We start from the raw sequence: 19,378 nt of genomic DNA, 5'->3' as shown, positions 1-19,378 counted from the left end.
TTTTTTTTTTTTTTTTTTTTTTTTTACTTTTCAGAGAGAGAGAGAGAGAGGAAGGGAGAGAATCCCAAGCAGGCTCTGTGATGTCAGCTCTGAGCCCGACATGGGGTTCGATCTCATGCACCTCGGTATCATGATCTGAGCGGAGATCAAGAGTCAGACGCTTACCCGGCTGAGCCACCTGGGTGCTCCAGTGGAATATTATTCAGCAAAAATAAATAAATAAATAAATAAATAAATAAATAAAGTTCTGATTCTCACTAGAACAGAGATGAACCCTGCTTGAAAGCCTCCAGTCACAAAGCACATACAGTGTGATTCTGTGAATATGAAATTCCCAGAAGGGTCAAGTCCACAGAAATAGAAAATAGATTAATGGTTGTGTGGGGCTAGAAAGGTTGTGTAGAAAGGAATGGAGAGTTTCCACTAACAAGTGTTTTTTAAGGTAATAAAAATATTCTAAAATTAAGCGTTGTGATGGATACACAACTCCGTGAATATATTAAAAACCGTTGAATACGACGCGTTAAATGGATGAGGTGGTATGGGATGTGAATTATATTTCAACGAAGCTTTTTTTTTTTAAATTTTTTTAATGTTTATTTCTTTTTGAGAGAGAGAGAGAGACAGAGCATGAGTGCGGGAGGGCAGAGAAAGAGGAAAACACAGAATCTGAAGCAGGCTCCAGGCTCTGAGCTGTCAGCACAGAGCCCGACACGGGGCTCGAACCCATGAACTGCGAGATCATGCCTTGGGCTGAAGTCAGCCACTTAACTGACTGAGCCACCCAGGTGCCCCTGTTTTTTTTTTTTTTATCTTTTTAAAAAAGTGATTTGATATCCATGTTACCTCTCCCGCCCAAGAAAATGTTTTCTGGACTAGGGAACACCAGACGTAGTCCAGGGTGGGGGGTACCACACTAAAACCAGAGATCTTAAGTGAAATTTGCTCACTGGTTGCTGGTCTACGTATCACCTCTTCCATTATTCAGCTCCTGGTGTGCAGGCTTAGGCTTAGGCCTTCCACCTAAGCAGAAAATTGAAAGTCTTTTCTGGAGAGTCTGTCCAGCCCTTGAGGAAAGATGTAATGATGCCAATATGAGCGGGGCAGGGCCGTGTCCTCTAATGACGTGGCCTGGCCGCGTGGCTCTTCAGCGAGACCCATCGTTCACAAGCCTCGTGAGCAGATAGAGATTCCAATCTGTTTTCTTAAATATAAGCGGACATCCAGGAGTCCCCAGACACTTGAGGAAAACCTCTAATATGAAAGACAGAACACAAACAGGAGAAGCAATTTGGATGAAACAGAGATGGAAGGAGAAGACTATTTCAAAAGAACAGCTGTAATTAGTATCCTCAGAGTGATAAGGGAAGATATTCAACCCAGGAAATATGAACAGGATTGTATGAAAGAAAGAAAGAAAGAAAGAAAGAAAGAAAGAAAGACACACCCAGGGAGGTTTTCCAGAACATACGGTTATGAGTTGCAACTAAGAAGGGCCCACTGAGTGCCTACCACATGCTCACACCAAGACACAGCCGCACAAAATCTCAGAAGACCCGAGACAAGGAAAAGACTCCACAAGAGGAAAACAAAGGGTAAGACACAAAGAGGCAGGAATCAGAGCAGCCCTCCCTTCTCAACAGTGTCACCAGAAGCCAGAATACGACGGAACAACGTCTTCAAAATTCTGAGGGAGAATAACCGAAAACCTGGAATTTTATACCTAGACGCATCCTCAGTGAAGTGTGAAGGCAGGTTAAAGACATTTTCAGACATGTAAGCGCGCCCCAATTTTTCTTCACCAAAAAGGAAAATAAACCCAAAGAGAAAGACATGGGATCCCCGAAACAGAAGATCCAAGCTGGAAGAAGCTCAGGGAATCCTCCGGAAGAGAGAAAGGGGAGAGGCCAAGATGAAAGCTGGCAGAGTAGCCAACCCAGATTGAAGTGGGTCAGAAGTTTCCAGGAAAGGCTTCTTCACAAAGATGAAATTAATGGAGGGCCCAATGTGATGAACTCTATCGGGAAGACGTCTGCACAACTAAGGAAGAATTTGGAGATGATTCGGTTATAAGGGCATTAAAAAAAAAAAAAAGGAAACAAACTTAAAAACCAAATAAGACTATTATCAATTCCATGGAAAACAGAGTGATCAGAACAGACACAGTCACCATAGTGGACCACGTGGCTTAGCCATTAATCATGCCATAGAGTCAAAATATGATAATAGAGTCACAATAACACTGAATACTTAACCAAGATTATATTTTAACTACATTGTAGAATGGGGATTAAGGAGGAAATGGATGTGAGCGATGGTGGAGGACTGGGTTGGGGAGATAGTGACAAATCCTTGCCCTCCAAGGTGGGGACCTACTAGAGAAGATCTGAAACTGAAAAATCACAAAGTAGTGAGATGAGCCTCAATTTTTTTTAAATTTTGTTTTAATATTTATTTTTTTTACTAAAAACATTTTTTGATGTTTATTTTTAAGAGTGAGAGAGACAGAGCATGAGCAGGAGAGCGGCAGAGAGAGAAGGAGACACAGAATCCGAAGCAGGCTCCAGGCTCCGAGCTGTTGGCACAGAGTCTGATGTGGGGCCCGAGCTCACAAACAGTGAGATCATGACCTGAACTGAAGTTGGGCACTTAACTGACTGAGCCACCCAGGCACCCCAATGTTTATTTATTTTTTGAGAGAGAGAGAGAGATAGAGCACGAGTAGGGGAGGGGCAGAAAGAGAGGGAGACACAAGGCAAAGCAGGCCCCAGGCTGGGAGCTGTCAGCACAGAGCCTGACTCGGGGCTCGAACTCACTAACCAGGAGATGATAAGCTGAGCCAAAGTTGGAGGTTCAACTGACTGAGCCTCCCAGGCGCTCCCAGACTCCTTTTTAGAAACACGGAAGGAATTGCCAGAAGAATCCATCGAAAACGTTGCCACTGGGGCATAGGAAACAAAGGTAGATTCAGCAAAATGCCGATTTTCATACCTTGTAGATCACTTTTCCCCTCCAAATCATGTGAAAACATCATTTGGATAAAAATAAAAGTGAGTCCTGGGTTCGAGTTCCGATGGAGTCGCCAAAAAAAAAAAAAAAAGCAGGGGGAAAAGAAAGCAAAAAAGCAAAAAAGGCTAACACTCAACAATAAGAAACTGAACAATTGGATTAAACAACAGACCAAAGCCCTTAACAGACATCTCACTGAAGATGAGAGACACATGGCAAGTAAGCATATGAAAAGATGCTCCACATCCTATGTCATCAGGGAAATGAAAATTAAGACAGTGACGCCACTGCACATCTATTAGAATGGCCGAAATCCAGATCACCGATAACGCCAAGTTCGGGGGAGGATGTGGGACCAATACGCTGTCTCATTCGTTGCTGGCGGGGACGCAAAATGGTACCGCTACTTGGGAAGACCATTTGGCAGCGTCTTTTAAAGCTAAACATATTCTTCCCATATGATGCAGCAATCACGCTCCCTGGTATTTACCCACAGGAGTTGAAAACGTATGTCCACACAAAACATCCACACAAATGTGTACCGGAGTTTATTCACACACGCCCAAACTGGGAGCAACCAAGATATCCTCTAGCTGGGGGCGCCTGGGTGGGTCAGTCGGTTAAGCGTCTGACCTTGGCTCAGGTCATGATCTCATGGTTTGAGGGTTCATGCCCCACAGTGGGCTCGCTGCTATGAGCGCAGAGCCCACTTTGGGTCCTCTGTCCCCCTCTCTCTCTGCCCCTATCCCACTCTCGTGAGCTCTTTCTCTCTGAAAAAGGCAGAGCTATGGAGACTGTAAAAGATCGGTGGCGGCCAGGGGCTGGGGGAGGGGCACAGGGGACTTTAAGGGCAGTAACACTATTCTGTCCGACACTATAATGGTGGATACGTGTCATTACATACTTGTCAAAACCCTCAGAATGCACAACATCAAGAGTGAACCCTCATGTAAACTATGGACTTTAGGTGACGATGATGTGTCTATGTAGGTTTATCAATGGTGACAAGTGTTCTACTCTAGTGGGGGATGTTGACAATGGGGGAGACCGTGCGTGGGGGGGGGGGGGGAGCAGGGGATACATGGGAAATCTGTACCTTTTTATTTTTTAAGTCCTATTTATTTATTTATTTAATACATATTTTGTTTTTAGGTGGGCTCTATGCCCAATGTGGGGCTCAAACTCATGACCCCCAAAGGGTCGGGTCACACGCTCTGCGGACTGAGCCAGCCAGGCGCCCTGAGAAATCCGTACCTTTTGCTCAATTCTGCTGTGAACCTAAAACTGCTCCACACAATAAAACACATTGCAATGAATAAGCAAATTTTAAACAGAGGAAAATAAGGGACAGCTACAGCCCTACCCTTAGGGCTCCATTACGGAGTGTGTTTGCTAGCACGTATCACTCTTGAAAAGGAAGCAAAAAAAAAAAAAAAAACGGTACTTTCAAAACATTTCTTTAAAGTTGATTCTAGACCGTGGTGTACTGGGTGGGCCAGACAGTCCGCTTACGGGGTGGGGGGTGGGGGGTGCAGATACAGCCCGTTTCTACCGCAGGGCACCCCCAGGGCCCGCACAGTGCAGCGTGCTTCACACATCCACCGAGAGCAGGGATAGCCTTGAGAACACTAAAATTATCGAGAATGAAACAGAGTCTTCACACCCAAAGGGTCTCAGACAAGAAGTTAAGCAGAAACCCATTGTTTTACAACGAGAGTCCTGGGGCTCTGAGAAATTAAGCGAGTTAAAGGCAGAGCGGATTTGGTGGTAGAATGTGTTCTCCATCCATCCTCTCGCAAGTACGCCAAGAAGTATGTGATGGTAGTGTTCCTGTGTTACACACGAGAGCAACGAGGGGCCGGCGGGGGGGGGGGGGGGGGTTGGTCCACTCGCGTTCGCACATCAGTTAATTGGCAGAAGCCACTCCGAACTCGGAGCAGCTGGTCCACCCCACGCTCGCCCTCCTCCTTCGGCACCTGTCCTCATGAAAGGAAAGCTGCTTGGTGGCTTCTATTGCTTGGTCGTTTGTCTTGAATTTTAATCGCACGCAGGGGAGGTCGTCCTTTCCATGGTCGTTTCCCAGCTTCCCTATTCTAACTGCACACTGGCCTGAGAGCAAGGCCATCAAAGCAGCTGTGAATTTTTGTCCGGTCACAGCAGGCTAAGAGCTTCATGCCTACGGCCACTCTGATCTCCCCTTTATCCACGCCCCGATGTATAACCCAAAAAGGTGTGTCTGAAAATCTGATGTTTCACTCATTCATTGATTTACTACTTCTTTCAATAGTTATTCATTGAGTACTATGGGCTGGGCCTTGGGTATACAGTGAGCAGACGTGGTCCTGATGGGGAAAGACAGGAGGGAAATTAGCATGATCAGATCGATGCTTAGAATTACAAGGATCTGAGGGATGCCCGGGTGGGTCAGTCAGTTGAGCATCCGACCCCTGATTTCAGCTCAGGTCGTGATCCCAGGGTTGTGGGATCGAGCCCTGCATCAGGCCGTGTGCTGAGCGTGGAACCTGCTTGGGATTCTCTCTCTCTCTCTCTCTCTCTCTCTCTCCCTCTCTCTGCCCATCTCCCACACATGCACACTTTCTCTCTCCCTCTCTCCAAAACCGATAAAAATTTTTTAAAAAATTAAATTAAAAAATTAGGATTAAAAGGATCTGAGACAAGAAAGGGTTTGTGTTAAGAATTTAAAACAACCTGTGTGGCCAGGTGCAGTCCATGAAGAGGAACGTGGGCAGGAACGAAGTTAAAGAATTAAACCAAAATCTGATCGCGCACATCCTTGTAGGCCACGCGAGGATGTTTCATTTTCTGTTAAATGCAACCAGAGGCCGGCGACGGTTCTGAAGTATGTTGAAAAGACCTCCTTGGCCACTGCGGGGAGCACCAGAGGAAGGGTGAGAGAAGAACATGTTGCAGAATCCCATTCGAGAGACGGCGGGGGCTGGGAGCTGGAGAGACATGGGCAGATGTGTGAAATGCATGGAAAGTGGAATCAGTAGCATTTGGTAATGGGTTAGCTCTTAGGAGCAACGAGGAGGGAGTTTGCAGAGATGACTCCTGGGTTTGTGACTTTAGCAAACGGACAGATGGTAGTTCCATTTCTTTAGATAAGAAAGAAGGAGGAGGAGAACCCCGAGCTCAGTTCTGGACAAGTTAAGTGTGAGCTGCCTCTGAGATATCTGAGTAGGCAGTTGGGGATGCAAGCCTGGAGCTCAGAAAGAAGGTCTGGGCTGGAGATAAAAATATGGGAGGTAACAGCATTTCGGTGACAGTTAAAGTTGTGGTAGTGGGTGAGATCGCCCCGGGGGAGAGTGTAGAGAGAGCAGGGAAACAGGCCCTCAAGGAGAGGAGAGCAATCTAATGGCAGAGGTGGAAGGGAGGAGGAAAAGCGGGCAGGGTGGTGGGGCACGCCCAAGCAGGAGAGGAGAGGAGAGGAGGGGTGGCTGATGGAAGGCATAGGGCGACTTTCAACACTGGTGCTGAGTGCAGCTGAGGGGTCCAGGGGAGGCCTGGAAAGCACTGGCTTGTGCTGGTGGAGTGCTGAACTTGTCCCGCCCGGCCAGAAACCCTACTGTGGGCGTCTCCCGGTTCTGCACTGGGCGGTAACAGAGTGGTTAGTCCAGAGTCAACTATGGTGGGAGTGCACACACCGTGGCCTGAACAAACACTACAAATTGTGTTTTGTTTTTTTTTCTTTTTCTTGGAAAGACGCCCCTGGTGGTGTGACCCCATTTGTAACAGAATGAAGGGGGAACCGGCCTTCTCTGTTCTTTCTGGTCCCATCAGGATAGTTCCAGAACATTTCCCATGAAACTGAATTCTCTTCAAAGAAACCAGCTGAGTGTCTGAACTTCCTTTCAAGTGAGTTTTACCTTTGCCACAGGACTCTCTAAAGTCTTAGCCTTTTAGTCACTAACCTTCACAAATTTGAGGCAGACTGAGGGGAAAAAAAATTCAGTGTGGTCATATGAAGAATTTCTTCCAACTCTGACTTGGCTGTAAGAAATTCCAGGAAGCATGAGCAGTAAACCACATTTCATTTACTCCTGGGTTTATTTACTTAGTAAAAATAATCATTAGAAGATTCCAGAATTCAAGGGCTAAGTGTTGACATTTTCCCCATCTTGCTTTTTCATTTAAAAAAAATGCTCGCAGGGCGCCTGGGTGGCTCAGTCGGTTGGGCGTCCGACTTCGGCTCAGGTCATGATCTCGAGGTTCGTGAGTTCGAGCCCCGCGTCGGGCTCTGTGCTGACAGCTTGGAGCCTGGAGCCTGCTTCAGATTCTGTGTCTTCCTCTCTCTGCTCCTCCCCTACTCATGCTCTGTCTCTGTCTCTCTCTCTCTCTCAAAAATAAATAAAGCTTAAAAAAATTAAATTAAATTAAATTTAAAAATTTAGAAAATGCTCGCTCTTCCATGAATCTGTAGATGAGAAAATTAACAGGGAGGTAGAAAGTTGGATTATTTTCAATATCACGACAGTTGAATTAGATCAGTTGGTAAATAAGCTAATTATTAGATACTCAGGTGTTATGATACAATCATTTAAAGAACTGGGCGTTTGACATTATTTCAGTCGTGACGTGTGGTCACAGACTAAATCCTGTTCTTGCCGAAAAGTGAAACAAAGGTTGAACTGAATGCCTTGCAGGGTCATCAACCGACTAAAGTCAGATACATACCTAATCCAGACACTTCTGAGAGTTTGTTCTTTGACATGTTTTTTCTCCAAACACATAGCAGTGACAAATGAAATGTATCAAGCTTAAAAACTAAATAAACACTTCTGTGGCCCAGAATGGGGACAGAAACCCAAAGCTGTGAGCTGAGTGAAACCCACAAGCTTACTGGGCTCTAGGTCCGGAACCAGGCAAGATTAGCCAGAATTTGGCTTCTCCAGAGTAAATTAAAATAAGAGAGTTCCATGCCGAGATGGGAGACTGAAGCCAGGCTCCCTGCTTGAAGCCAGAGGCAGAGGCAGGTTCCTCCTACTCATGAAACAAGTTGAAATAGAAGCTATATCTGCCTGGCCTACAGTTTTCAGCAAACTGTGGACTTAGGGGAGAGAGAAGACACAGAAACAACCTTGCGATGTGACTAGGAAAGGGAGTAGTCCATTGCCTGGCCCGGCCTGGATCTGTGCTGTCCTCAGTATGACTGTGGGCTGGATCTCTGCAGCTCCTTTAGTAGACTGGTCTGAATTGGGGTCCAGGGAGCCAAGTTCAGACTGAAGGCAATCAAAAAAAAAAAAAAAAAACCACTAGACAGGGAGGGGAAAGCAATGGGGGTAGAAGGGAGACGAGAAACAGACAGACACGGGGAACGCAAGCCTGGTCTCGAAATGATCTCCTCGACCCAAATCTGCTGCTGAGAAAGACAGCCAGCAAAACAAAACGAGAACACAAATTAATTCCCGTTGAGACTAATTTTATGGAGATACCCGGGAAAAAGTCTAAAATGCTTAGACTGTTCAGAGACACATGAAGGAATAGCTGCCAATTAAAAAAGAGCGAGACGTGATGAGAAAAACGCCAGCCTAAGAGTCAGAACGCCTGGGTACTGAAAAGCACAACTTAGAAACCTTGGAAATGAAACGTGGAGCGGTTAAAAAAAGCATCCAACAGGTAAGCTAAGCTCTAGGTGGGAAGGAGTTCAAGAGAAAATTAGTGAATTGGAAAGGGTTCCTCCCCCAGGAAACGGGACAGAGACAGGAGATGAAACCTTGAGGAGGAGAGAAGAGTCAGAGAAGATGGGGTGAGGGGGACAGTGGGGAGGGAGCTGAGGTGGGGAAGCAGTTCCCCAGAGGCACCAGCTCTGGATTTGCCACAGTTAACCATCCAAGGTCCGAGGTAGAAGGGTCGTAGGGAGTGCCAAGGGGGATACACGGGAATCCTCACAGCTCAGTGGAACCACGTGACATCAAAGACACACGGAAAACTTAGGGGCGCCTGGCTGCCTCGGTCCGTAGAGCATGTGGCTCTTGATCTTGAGGTTGTGAGTTCAAGCCCCACTTTGGGTGTAGAGTTACTTAAAAATAAAATCTTAAAAAAAAAAATACATAGAAAACTTAAAAGCCTTGTGAGAAAAAAAAGTCTCTCCCTCCCAGGAATGAGAATTAGACCAACAGCTAATTTCTCATGGGCAGAAATTGATGCCAGGGGACAAGGAAGCAATGTCTTTGTGGTGCCGAGGGAAGGAGCTGAGAACGCTAAAATCTCCTACCTATTTAAATTATTATTCGACAGTGAGAAGCGGTTAAGACAGTTTCAAAACTACAGTGATTAAAGTATTTCAACTCCCAGACCCTCCTGAAAATTGTTAGCGGGGATGTATTTTGGCAGAAACAAAAGGAAACAGAGGTTGAAATGATAACGCAGAAATTGATAAAATAGGTTAGTGAATTTCATTTTCACACAAACCTCACCATTCTTGCATCTATTAAAGGAAGAACTCTGGGGGTGTCCGGCTGGCTCCCTTGGTGGAGCATGTGACTCTTGATCTCGGGGTGCTGAGTTCAAGCCCTACACTGGGTGTAGAGATTATTTAAAAATAAAATCTTTAAAAAAGAGAGTGAGATGAACTCTAGACAGAACTCTAGACAAAAAAAAAAAAAAAAAAAAAACAAAAAAAAAACTATAGGACGCAACGGATGGGAAGAGATGAGAATTATTCATTGGGAAGTTAATATATGCTAAGATCAGTGACATGTCAGGAAAAAGGATAAAAATACGGAATAATTTTAGAAGTTTTTAGAAAAATAGTTTCTGAATTGTTTTTAGAAAATAGTTTAGAAAATAACCATTACGGGTGGCCACTAAAATACATAAAATATCATGTCTGAAAGTCAGCAGAAAAGGAAGAAGGGAATATAGAAGGTGTTTTTAATGCAAGGAAAGGCAGGAAAAGTGGGGAGAGGGGAAGCAGATGATGGCAAACATAAAATTAAAAAAAGAGCCAAAAAGAAGTTCAAATATTATCATTAACATTTGCAACCATGAATGATAAAAATTGATTTTAAAAAAGGAGATTATTAGAATAAATAAAAAACCAAAATCAGTAATATACTGCATACAAGAGACATACCTAAAACAAAACGATATGGAAAAATAAAAAATGAAGGAATAGAAAATGATTCACATAAAAAATATATTTTTAAGAGTTTATTTAAAAACTTTTTTTAATGTTTATTTTATTTTTGAGAGAGAGAGAGAGAACTGTGAGTGGGATAGAGACAGAAAGGGAGGCACAGAATCTGAAGCAGACTCCAGGCTCTGAGCTGTCAGCACAGAACCCAATGTGGGGCTCGAACCCACAAAGCATGAGATCATGACCTGAGCCGAAGTCAGGCTCTTAATGGACTGAGCCACCCAGGTGCCCGTAACATTTTATTTTTAAGTAATCTCTATATCTAATGTGGGGCTTGAGCTCACAAATCTGAGACCAAGAGTCATGTGAGCTACCAACCGAGCCAGCCTGGTGGCCCTCATGATAAAAATAATTAACAACAACAAAAAAGCTTACATGGGTATCTTAATATCAGATTCAATAAGATTTAAAATCATAAAAAATTAATAGAGACAAAAAGGGACACTATATATTAACATAACGTGCTTCGTAACATGTGGTCCTACATCTGTGGATGCTTCAAAATATATAAAGAAGAAAATGATCATCTTATGGAGAAATTTACCAATCCATTATAATGATAAAAGATTTAACAGCTTTAACAGACTTTTGATAGCTCTTAGTAGATACAAAAAAAATTAGCAACTACCTAGAATATTTGAACATAAGATTTTAAAATGTGATCCAAATGCATGTGTTAAGTACATATAATACTCTGAACCAAGCAAATGAAGAATGTATACAGTATGTTCTTTTAAATTGTCTCTGGAACTTTTACAAAAGAGATTTATCACATACTAGATTTAAAAAGTAGTCTCAACAAAGTTTTAAGAAATCAGTATCTTACAGGCCATAATCTGATTAGAGTTCAATGAACTTAGAATCAACACTAAAAATATAATTTAAATCTCTGCATGTTGGGGCCCCTGGGTGGCTCAGTCAGTCAAGTGTCCGACTTTGGCACAGGTCATGATCTCACAGTTTGTGGGTTCGAGCCCCGCATCGGGCTCTGTGCTGACACCTCAGAGCCTGGAGCCTGCTTTGGATTCTGTCTCCCTCTCTCTGCTCTTCTCCAGCTTGTTCTCTCTCTCTCTGTCTCTCAAAAATAAATAGACGTCAATAATTTAAAAAAAAAAAAACTCTGCATGTTTCGAAATTTAAACATTTACAACCAAATAACTCGAGATTAAAAAGAAAATCACAATGAAAATTACACAAAGGAATCACGCATTACCTAGTGGTAAATGTTTATTCTTTCATGTATTTATTAATTTTTTTTAAGTTTATTTATTCTTGAGAGATAGAGACAGAGAGAGTATGAGCAGGGGAAGGGCAGAGAGAGAGGAGGAGACACAGAATCCGAAGCAGGCTCCAGGCTCCGAGCTGTCAGCACAGAGCCCGACGTGGGGCTCAAACTCACGGACCGTGAGATCGTGACCTGAGTCAAAACCAGACACTCAACCGACTGAGCCACCCAGGCGCCCCATCTTTCATGTATTTATTAAGAAAACAAGATTGAGGGGTTCCTGGGTGGCTCAGTCGGTTGGGCATCCAACTTCAGCTCAGGTCATCATCTCATGTTTCGTGAGTTCGAGCCCCGCATTGGGCTCTGTGCTGACAGCTCAGAGATTGGAGCTTTCTTTGGATTCTGTGTCTCACTCTTTCTCTGTGCCTCCTGTGTTACACTCTTTCTCTCTTTTAAGAATAAGTCAACATAAAACAAATTTTTTAAAAAGGAAACAAGATTGAAAATAAACAAATTAACCATCCAACATAGAAAGTAAAAAAATCATAGAGGAAGAGGGTTGCTTGGGTGGCTCAGTTGGCTAAGCGTCCAACTTTGGCTCAGGTCATGATCTCACGGTTTGTGGGTTCAAGTCCTGCATTGGGCTCTGTGCTGACAGCTCAGAGCCTGGAGCCTACTTCGGATTCTGTGTCTCCTTGTCTTGCTCTGCCCCTCCCCCATTCACACTCTGTCTTTCTCTCTCTCTCTCTCTCTTTCTCTCTCTCTCTGTCTCTCCCTCTCTCTCTGTCTCAAGAATAAATAAATATTTAAAAATTTTTTTAAAAAAGAAAAATCATAGGGGAAGAAATTAAAGAGTGGAGAAGGAAGGTACATTAGTTTCCTAGGGCCGCCATAACAAAGGACCACAAAATGGGTGGCCTAAACAACAGAAATATATTGTCTTGCAGTTGTGGAGACCAGAAGTCTGGTATAGGCAGGGCCCTCTGAAGGTGTAGTGGAAGGAACTGAAGCGGGCCCCCTCCATGCTTCTGGTGGCCTCAGGCATTCCTTGCCTTGTAGACAATTCTCTTCAGTGGGCGTTCTCCCCGTGCGTCTCCACTGCGTCTTCTTCCCTCCATCCAAATTTCCTTAGTGGAAGGACACCAGTCATGTTGGATTAGCGGCCCATCCTACATCAGTTTCACCTCATGACAACGCAACTAATCACATCTACAGTGACCCTATTTCCAAATAAAGTCACCGTACGAGGTACGGGAGATTAGCTTCAATATCTTATTTGGGGAGAAGTGTGCACATTTGACTCATCACAGAAAGCATTGATAAAAAGGCTGAAGGGGCGCCTGGGTGGCTCAGTTGGTTGAGTGTCTGATTTCAGCTCAGGTCACGATCTCACAGGTCGTGAGTTCGAGCCCAACAGGCTCTGTGCTGACAGCTCAGACCCTGGAGCCTGCTTCGGATTCTGTGTTTCCCTCTCTCTCTTCCCCTACCCCACTCATGCTCTGTCTCTGTCTCTCTGTATCTCAAAATAAATAAACATTGAAAAAGATTTTTTTAAAAAGGCTGAAATAGAAAACAAAGTCATAATAGAGGAAATAAATACAACCAAAAGTTAGTTATTAGAAAAAAAATCTACCATGAATACACAGCCTTTCACAAGACTGATGGGACAAAAAGGCACAAATAAACAATTTTAGGAACATGAAGAGGATAGAGCCACAATACAGAATCACAAATCACTGCACTATGAAAAAGAATATCGTGAGTGACTTCGTGCCAACCAAGTTGAGAAGGTAAATAACATGGATAATTTTCTTTAAAATATGTCTTAGTAATTTGATGAAAAAACTGGAGCCCCCATTTGATGTGTGAGTTCTCAGAGCAGTCTTGACTTTGACATGATCTATCTTTTGGAAGGAGAAAATCAAGCAAAAGACAAAAACAACATGCAGTGGAATCATGGATTTTGTTGAATGAAAGCCAGTTCCATTCACGTAGCCTCGCAATTCATCTTACCAGATTAATTTCACATAGTAATGACAGTGATCTTGCAGCAACAGGCCGGTGAAGGAGACTGACATAGGTATGGATTTAAGGGCTCCTGCACAAATATGGGTATGGATTTCACTCATATTTCTTAATATACAGTTCACTTTTATTTTTAAGGCAAATTCTATACATCTTGGACAGGGTAGCACTTCAATCTATTTTATTTTATTTTATTTTTTTTATTTTTTTTATTTTTGGGACAGAGAGAGACAGAGCATGAACAGGGGAGGGGCAGAGAGAGAGGGAGACACAGAATCGGAAACAGGCTCCAGGCTCTGAGCCATCAGCCCAGAGCCCGACGCGGGGCTCGAACTCACGGACCGCGAGATCGTGACCTGGCTGAAGTCGGACGCTTTAACCGACTGCGCCACCCAGGCGCCCCTTCAATCTATTTTAAAGACTTGATTGGGTAGATGATCATTTAATATCCTTGTTTATAACAGACAAATCTCTTCCCTTGATTTACATCGGACGCTATTTTCAGGTTTTCAGATGAAAAGCAAGGGACTGAGAATGGGCTCTTAGCCAGCAGGGAGCTGTGGAGTTAGAAAAACAATTTCTAGGGGCGCCTGGGGGCCTCCGTCGTCGGTTAAGCATCTGACTAGTGATCTTGGCTCCGGTCATGATCTCACGGTTTGTGAGTTCCAGCCCTGAATTGGACTCTGTGCTAATGGCTTGAGACTCTCTCTCTCTCTCTCTTTAAAAAATAAATAAATAAACATTTGAAAAAAAGAAGTGTATAAAAAAAGAAAAACAATTTCTAGGAACTTTTCCTTTTAACCATTAAACGAATACTTAGTGCACTCAGACACACAGAGCATGTATTTTTACCTACGCTAATCTTCCTGCGTGGATATAAAAATATATGTAGAAGAAAGTAATAATGGAACTACTGACAGATGCTTTGGTACAGCTGCAAAACAGAAATATTTCTCTCTCTATATTCATATTCATCGTCGAGATAGAGATCTACAAACCTGCTGAGCTGGTATTCCACTTACACACTATTTTCGGTCTGCTTCTTAACAACAGACTCCACATTCCTCATACGATCTACATTTTACTTTAATGACCGTGTTCTTGCCTTTGTTCTTTTCATGTCAGCTTTACCCTTCAACAGCCCATTTAATAGTGATTTCTCAGCTCCAGACTTTGACTCGCTTTTCCCCGCCCTCCGAAATGTCCTGTAATTGTATTTATTGTTTCCTAAAGGGTAGGTCTCACTCATATTTTTGATAAATGACAGCCTTTTCCCAAAGGAGACCAAATTAGTCGAGTCATTCTCCAGCTCCACTTAAAGCCACGGTTAAATGCAGATACAATTGCTTCTTTTTTTTTCTGCCTTGCTTCTCATGTATGATCTAAATGGTCAAAACATCACCAAATGAAACCACAGAAGACTCTGAATGGACAAAGCAATCCTGAGAAAGAACAAAGCTGCAGGCATCCCACTTTCTGATTTCCAACTGCACTACAAAGCTATGGTAATCAAAACAGTATGGTACTGGTGTAAAATAGACACATGAACCAATGCAGCAGAATCAAAAGCTCAGAACTAGATCCATGCGTATCTGGTCAACTAGTATTCGGCAAGGCAGCCAAGCACACTCAATGGGGGAAAGCATAGTCTTTCCAACAAATGGTTTGGAGGGGCACCTGGGTGGCTCAGTCGGTTAAACATCGGGCTTTTGGTTTCGGCTCAGGTCATGATCTCACGGGTCATGCGTTCAAGCCCCATGTTGAGTTCTGCACTGACAACATGGAGCCTGCTTGGGACTCTCTCCCACTCTGCTTCTCCCCCACACTTGCTCTCTCTCTCTCTCTTCAAGGTAAATAAAGAAACTTTAAAAAAGATTCTCTATCCCTCTCTTTTTGCCCCTTCCCCCATCAAAAAGAATAAAAAATAAAATAAATGCTATTGGAAAAACTGGATAAAACTTGCTGATGAATGCAATTGGGCCCCTATCTTACACTACTCTCAAAAATTAACTCAGAATGGATTAAAGACTTAAACATAAGATCCAATACTATAAAATTCCTAGGAGAAAACATGGGGGGGGGGGCGGACGGAATCTCCGTGACATTGGTCTTGGCAATGATTTTTTGGATATGACACCAAAAACGCAAATAAGAGCCAAAATTAATAAGTAGGACCATAGCAAACTAAAAAGCTTCTGCACATCAAAAGAAACAAGCAGCAATGAAAAGACAATCTATGGAATGGGAGAAAATATTTGCACATTTTATATCCAACATTTATAGAAAATTCATACAACCCAATAGCAAACAATCAAAAAACCCAAACAATACAATGAAAAAATGGGCAGAGGAGCGGAACAGACATTTTCTCAAAGAAGACGTGCAGATGGCCAACAGGTGCATGAACAACAGGTGTTTGACGTTGCCCATCTTCAAAGAAATGCAAATCAGAACCACAGTGAGATGTCACCTTTCGCCTGTTGAGATCGCTATCATCAAGGAGGCAAGAGATAAGTGGTGGTGAGGCTGTGTAGGAAAGGAATCCCCTCGCACTGTTGGTGGGAATGTCAACTGGTGCAGCCACGGGGGGTGGGGTGGGGGGAAGGAATATGGCGGCTCCTCAGTGAACTTCGCAAACGTTGACATCTTGCAGAACAACTAAATAACATGAAAACTGGGTAAATCAAGAAGGTTTACGTCTCTATGACCCAAATCATGTTTAACAAGTCGAAAAAGACAACTATGTTAAATATTTTAACTTCTAGTTGGTATGCCCAAAATGAAGAGGAAGCCTTCCCTATTCATCTACCCTCAATATAAGATGAAGGACAAAACGTGGAAGGCCTTACAAAGCATACCAGTGTCTTTCTCAGGTTTATGGTAATTTTAAGACCTGCGTAATAGAAGCTACAGGTAAAATAAAAGCATGGTAACTTGCTTATCATTGAAAAACTTTCTTTTCTTTTCTTTTCTTAAATTTTATTTTGGATAGAGAAAGAGCACAAGCAAGGGAGAGGAGCAGAGGGGGAGAGAGAAAGAGAGAGAGAGATTAGACCCCAAGCAGGCTCCACACTCCGCGTGCAGCCTGACTTGGGGCTCAATCTCACGACTCTGGGACCATGACCTGAGCCCAAACCAAGAGTTGGATGTTCAAGCGACTGAGCTACCTGGGCGCCCCTGAAAACCTTTCCTGAAGAAAAAAAATTAAAGTAGAACTGCCATCTGATCTAGCAATCACACTTCTGGATACATAGCCAAAGAAAATGAAAACAGAATCTTGAAGAGATATCTGAGTTCCCATATTTATTGCAGTATTATTCACAATAGCCACGATATGGAAACAACCCAAGTGTCCATCAACAGATGAATGGACGAAGATGTGGCATATAGATCATATATATTCACATACATGCAAACGCTCATCAGCTATGAGAAAGGAAATCCTGCCATTTGTAACAACATGGGCGGACCTTGAAGGTATGATGCTAAGTGAAATGAGTCAGGCAGAGAAAGACAAATACGGTATCTCACTTATGTGTGGAACCTAAAAATGCCCAACTCAGGGAAGCAGTCTTGTGACAGTGGCTTTTAACTTTAAAAAATGTATTTATTTATCTTGAGAGAGGCAGAGATAGCACAAGTGGGGGAAGGGCAGAGAGAATCCCCCGTAGGCTCTGCGTCGCCAGCGCAAAGCCCACACGGGGCTCAAACTCCCGAAACCTGAGCCGAAACCAAGAGTCAGATGCTCAACCGACTGAGCCACCCAGATGTCCCTTTTAATTTTTTCAAACAAAGTTTTGGTGGTTGTCTTAGAATTATGTAATGCTGAGGAACAAGTTATAAGGTGGTGGAACTGTGATCTCCCTTCCGAATTAGTCAGACTATTCCATTTCCTGTGCACCCACCCACCTACCCCTGCACCTTTGCTTACGTCAGTCCCTCCGTCTGGAAACCCATTTCTCTTTTTTCCCTCTTACTCAGTTGCTAGAGAAACTGAGGCCAGCCCCCGACTTACCCAAGGTCACACAGTTAGGGCATAGCCCAGCCTACTGATTATCTCCGGACTCCTGGTTTTCAGGGATTTTCCACCACACCCCACTCTGCTTTTCAGATTCATTTTTTGGGGTGCCTGGGTGGCTCAGTTGGTTAAGCACCAACTCTGGATTTTGGCTCAGGACAGGATCTCATGGTGAGATCGAGCCCCGCCTTGGGCTCTGTGCTGACAGTGCTGAGCCTGCTTGAGATTGTCTCTCTCTCTCTCTCTCTCTCTCTGCCTCTGCCTCTCCCCCACTTGCGCGCTCTCTCCTTCTTTCAAAATAAATAAGTATTAGAAAAAATAAAGATTCATTATTTGAACTCTCAAAGAGGCTTTCTTGTGAACTTCAAATAGAAGTAATCTGTCCCTTCTTTGAACTCCTACATGCTTTAACTGTACCTCTCTTAGGATGCTTATCACCGTTTATTTTGTCTTATGCTTATTTTCTCCCCTCCGGGAGGCATTACTGGACTTTGCTTTATTTACTTCTGTGTCTTTCGTGTCACGTACCCTTGTACTAGTAGGTCTTCAATGTATATTTGCTAAAGCGATTAAATCCCTTTTGGATTTTGGACACCTTGTGGCCACAGAAAGTATATTGAAACCAGCTGCAGAAACACGGGGAATTCCTTCAAGCTTGGCTATCCTGCCTCTTGCCTGGTAGACCTGCACTGTCCAAGAGAAGTTTCTATAATGATGGAAATGTTTAATATCTGCACTGTCCAATATGATGCCACCAGCCGCATATGGCCATTGAGCATTTGAATGTGGTGGGACTGAAGAACTGAACATTCAATCTTATCTGATTTTAGTTAACTTCTATTTGAACAGGTACATGTGACTGATGGCTACCATACTGGACAGTGCAGTTGTAGATGGTACCCCATTTGATAAATCTACTAGTCTTATCCCTTTGAACGTGATTGTGCAATTGCCTCCTTAGTGAGAAAATGGCACCGTTGTCTTCCAAGCTCGAGATTCAAGATTCCACCCTTGACATCCTTCCTTTCCCACCTCCCTCCCCAGGAGAAAGATGGAACTCATAAAGCTTTTCCTGCGGACTCCAATTTTCACTGACCTCCCTTGCCTCAGATTCTGACTCTGCAATGCATAGATATAATACTTAGATGATATGTTACGTTGTTTGCTGCCATTTTGAATCTTAGTGCTTCCTAAACAGATTATAAACTTCTTTATGTGAGGACCACACATTCCATGTCTTCCAGATTCTCTCCGGTTCCTATTATGGTGTCACTCATATTGTAAATGTTCTGTAAATATTGATCGACTGATTGATTGAAGGTAGAGAAAAGGAACCTAACGTGATCAAGAAAAGAGTTTCTGAGACATAGAAGAGGGCATGTGTCAGGGTGCCTGGGTGGCTCAGTCGGTTAAGCATCTGACTTTGACTCATGTCTCGGTCTCTCAGTTCACGAGTTTGAGCCCCGCGTGGGGCTCTGTGATGACAGCTCAGAGGCTGCTTTGGATTCTGTGTCTCCCTCTCCCTCTGCCCCTCCCCCGCTCATGCTCTGTCTCTGTCTCTCAAAAATAAATAAATGTTAAAAAATTTTTTTAATTTAAAATTTAAAAATTAAAAAAAATTTTAACATTTATTTCTTTATGAGAGAAATTTAAAATTTAAAATTAAAAAAAATTTTTTTACATTTATTTATTTTTGAGAGACAGAGAGAGACAGAACATGAGCAGGGGAGGGGCAGAGAGAGAGCGAGGCACAGAATCCGAAGCAGGCTCCCGGCTCTGAACTGTCAGTACAGAGCCTGACGTGGGCTTGAACTCCCGGACCGTGAGATCATGACCTGAGCCGAAGTCGGACGCTCAACCCACTGAGCCACCCAGGCACCCCTAAAAAAAAATTTTTTTTAAAGAAATTATTTCTCTTACTTCCTGTAATTTTTTTTCTCTA

The sequence above is a fragment of the Lynx canadensis genome, chromosome F1, assembly GCF_007474595.2.
Source record: "Lynx canadensis isolate LIC74 chromosome F1, mLynCan4.pri.v2, whole genome shotgun sequence".
Classification (NCBI taxonomy): Eukaryota; Metazoa; Chordata; class Mammalia; order Carnivora; family Felidae; genus Lynx; species Lynx canadensis.
This window is presented reverse-complemented; position numbering follows the sequence as displayed.